This window comes from Osmerus eperlanus, chromosome 24 (genome assembly GCF_963692335.1).
Source record: "Osmerus eperlanus chromosome 24, fOsmEpe2.1, whole genome shotgun sequence".
In the NCBI taxonomy this organism is placed as follows: Eukaryota; Metazoa; Chordata; class Actinopteri; order Osmeriformes; family Osmeridae; genus Osmerus; species Osmerus eperlanus.
The window spans coordinates 10,774,417-10,778,846 of record NC_085041.1 but is presented as its reverse complement, the minus strand read 5'-3'; the positions used below and the strand labels follow the sequence as shown (position 1 = coordinate 10,778,846).

Sequence of the window (4,430 nt, the reverse complement as noted above, 5' to 3'; positions counted from 1 at the left end):
TGGGAAAACTGGAACAGACTATATAAACAACAACATGAAGAATTACCAATTCAAAATGGGGATATATGGATTAACCACTTCTCCAAGCTTTTCATGTACATAGATAAGAACCCAGAACAAAAACACATACACGATAAGCTCCAATTACTTGAATCTGCAATTAAGAATTACCAGAACCCTCTTGACTTTTCAATAACATTGAACGAACTACAAGATAAAATACAAAACCTAAAATCCAATAAAGCCTGCGGTGTTGATGGTATACTAAACGAAATGATCAAATTTACGGATGACAAATTCAAATTGGCCATACTAAAACTTTTTAACACCATCCTCAGTTCTGGTGTATTCCCTAAAGTCTGGAACCAAGGTCTGATCACCCCAATATTTAAAAATGGAGACAAATTCGATCCCAATAATTACCGTGGGATATGTGTCAACAGCAGACTGGGTAAAATCCTCTGTAGCATTATTAATAACAGACTCCTGCACTTTCTCAGCGAAAACAATATACTGAGCAAATGTCAAATTGGCTTTCTACCAAATTTCCGTACATCGGATCATATATTCACTCTACAAACAATTGTCGACCAACAAATTAACCAAAACAAGAATAAAATCTTCTCTTGCTTTGTTGATTTCCAAAAAGCATTTGACTCAATCTGACATGAAGGCCTTTTATATAAACTGATAGAGAGCGGAGTCGGGGGGAAAACATATGACCTCATAAAATCAATGTACACAAATACCAAGTGTGCAGTCAAAATTGGACAAAGGCATACAGACTTCTTTGTCCAAGGTCGAGGAGTAAGACAGGGATGCAGTCTGAGTCCCACCCTCTTTAATATCTACATAAATGGTCTGGCGAGGGAACTAGAACAGTCTGCAGCACCTGGAATGCCTCTCCTGGACACAGAGGTCAAATGCCTCCTCTTTGCAGACGACCTTGTGCTTCTGTCCCCAACCAAGGAGGGACTACAGCAACATCTAGACCTGCTGCACAGATTCTGTCAAAATTGGGCCCTAACAGTCAATCTAAAAAAGACTAAAATTCTTGTTTTCCAAAAAAGAACCAGAAATCAGGATCCCAAATATCGATTCCTCCTGGGAACCAACCAATTAGAATACACCAAAAATTATACTTACCTTGGTCTAAACATCAGCACCACAGGCCACTTCCAAAAAGCTGCAAATGACCTGAGAGACAAGGCACGAAGGGCTTTTTACGCCATCAAAAGAAATGTTAAAATTGACATCCCAATCAAAATCTGGCTTAAAATTATTGAATCCATTATAGAACCCATTGCCATATATGGCTGTGAAATCTGGGGCCCACCTACTAACCAAGAATTCGCCAAGTGGGACAAACACCCCATAGAAAGCCTGCACGCAGAATTCTGTAAAAACATATTAAGAGTTCAACGCAAAACCCCAAACAATGCCTGCAGAGCTGAATTAGGAGTGTATCCTTTAATCATCAAAATACAAAAAAGAGCAACTAAATTCTACCTACACCTTAGCCAAAGTGATGAAAATACCTTCCACCACAAAGCCCTTCAATGCCAAAAGATGAAGCCAGATAAGAGTCCTCTCATCCAACTAGTCCAGAGGCTCTGCTCACCAAACCCCACAGAGCCTCAAGACAGCAGCCACCTTATTAATCCAAAACAAATAGCAAAACAGCAAAAAGAAAAGTACATTGTTTATTGGAAAGAAGTTACACTAAAGCAAAATAAATTAGAATGCTATTTGAATCTAAAAAGACAGTACACAATGGCAGAATACCTGATCACTGTGTCTGAACCAAAAATAAGGAAGACATTAACTAAATACAGACTCAGTGAGCACAGCCTGGCCATAGAGACAGGCCGTCACAGGCAGACATGGCTGCCCAGAGAAGAGAGGCTGTGCTCTGTCTGCTCACAGGGAGAAGTGGAGACAGAGCTCCACTTCCTAACAGAATGTGACCACTATACAGACATTCGAACCAAATACTTCCCCAAAATTACCAGCATATACAAGGAATTTGAAAATGTAACAAATAGAGAGAGACTGGTTTATTTATTGGGAGAAAAACCTAACTGCTGTATTTTAGCAGCAAAGTATGTATCAGCCTGTCATGGCCTTAGAGAAAGCCACAATGAGGACAATTTATAATATGGCAAACATAACATGTTTTAATTTTTGTTTTAATATTTTGTTTAAATTTTACTGTAATTTTTCAGAATTTCAAATTTAGTATTAGATTTTTACTATTATTATTATCATTATATAACCTGTATGTGCGTATGTATGTATATGTATGGGTATATGCGTGTGTATATATACGTGTGGGTGTGTATACATGTGTGTATGCGTATACATATATATATGTATATATACATATGTGTGTGTGTATCTATTTACTTATTTATTTATTTATACCGATTATTTGGCAACATTAATAATATACCAACTTGAATAATAATAACATGGATACAAGTTGTACACCTGTGTGGTGTAGATACACTGTATATGTTAAACTGCCGTGTGTGTCTCTGTATGTAAGTGTGTGAAATATAAGTATATATAAGGCCATGATTTACATTGATTAATATTTCTGTAATTCTACCGTTGCTTTGGCAATATGAACAATTGTTGTTTTCATGCCAATAAAGCCCTTTGAACTGAACTGAGAGAGAGAGAGAGAGAGATAGAGAGAGAGAGAGAGAGAGAGAGAGAGAGACCACCTTGGATTGTCAAATACCAAATCTGGATATGAATAAGTAGCCTATGGTTGTCAACTTTTTTTGTACGGCCAAACCAGCATGGCAACGCCCGATCTCGGAAGCTAAGCAGGGTTGGGCCTGGTTAGTACTTGGATGGGAGACCGCCTGGGAATACCAGGTGCTGTATGCTCTTTTGCTCACTTGCAATATGCACAAGTAGTGCTTCATGAAAGGGTCTGGAAGCTGCTTTTATTTTGCAGAGAGAGAGACCACCTTGGATTGTCAAATACCAAATCTGGATATGAATAAGTAGCCTATGGTTGTCAACTTATTTTGTACGGCCAAACCAGCATGGCAACGCCCAATCTCGTCCGATCTCGGAAGCTAAGCAGGGTTGGGCCTGGTTAGTACTTGGATGGGAGACCGCCTGGGAATACCAGGTGCTGTATGCTCTTTTGCTCACTTGCAATATGCACAAGTAGTCCTTCATGAAAGGGGCTGGAAGCTGCTTTTATTTTACAGAGAGAGAGACCACCTTGGATTGTCAAATACCAAATCTGGATATGAATAAGTAGCCTATGGTTGTCAACTTATTTTGTACGGCCAAACCAGCATGGCAACGCCCCTTTTAGGGAGTGAACCAGGAAGTGAGTGCTGAGAGCAGGTGGAGAGTGTTTGGTGTGGAGTAAGTTTTTGTCGTCTTACGTTGTTATTTTTGTTTCTTTTTTTCGGTTTTTGTTCATAAATAGTTTTGGGGTGTGTTAGTTGTCTTTCCCCCAGCAGCTGTTGCTGTTTGGGGGACTTTGGTTTTCTGTGTTTCATGTTACGGACGGCTATCATGGCAACAAACAACGGACTGGATTTGACAATGGAAAAGCACACGGACGAAAGGAGTGAAGGGGAAAGAAACCAAGGAGAATCGGACAGACAAAATGAGAAAGAAACGAGGTATGGCAAAGAATTGACAGTGGAGGTGGTGGTTGAAGGTACAGAGAACGTTTCTGTGATGGATTTACTGAGGGGTGTGAAGAAGGAGTGTGGAGTGGTGTTGGGCTGCAGGGTGAAAGGGCCCAGGACGTACGAGATTACCATGAAGGAAGAGGAAGGAGAAATTGATGGACGGCATTAGAGTGCAAGGAGCGCTAGTGCATGCTAGCTGCATTGTTAGCAATGAAATGGTGGTGTCGTTTCTGAACCTGCCAGTATATTTGGAGGATGGGAAAATACTGGCCAAACTGGAGGACTGGGGAGTTCGGGCCATTTCGGCTATTAAGCGCCGCGTATGGCCTGGAACGGAGGTTGTTGATGGGACTCGGTTTTTAAAAGTACGTTTCAATGAACAGGTGCGGTCACTCCCCTACTCGACAAAATTTGAGACACTGAGAGGAGCTGAATTTTTCAGAGTGATTCATGACCGACAGGTGAGGGTCTGCAGATTGTGCATTAAAGCAGGGCACATATTTAGAGACTGCCCGGATTTTAAATGCTTTAGGTGTGGCAAGGCTGGGCACTACGCGAGGGAGTGTGTCCAGCGGAGCGGGGAGGACGCCGACGGAGAAGGAAGCGAGAGGGGAGAGGACGCCCAGCCAATGGAGCGGAATGAGAAGAAAGGAGAAGAATCGGCTGACGACGTAGGAGGAGGTGAATATGAGATGGGAGACAGTTCGGGAGTGGAGGACGAGAGTGAGGTCGGCGGCGAAGGCGACGGCGTGAACCAGGAGG

General features: G+C 41.7%; 2 pseudogenes; both read left to right on the top strand.

Moving 5' to 3' along the window:
* The first annotated feature begins 2,789 nt into the window (after nt 1-2,789).
* On the top strand, nt 2,790-2,898 carry LOC134011461 (5S ribosomal RNA; annotated as a pseudogene).
* Nucleotides 2,899-3,041: 143 nt separating this feature from the next.
* LOC134011417 (5S ribosomal RNA) lies at nt 3,042-3,160 on the top strand (annotated as a pseudogene).
* Nucleotides 3,161-4,430: the final 1,270 nt, after the last annotated feature.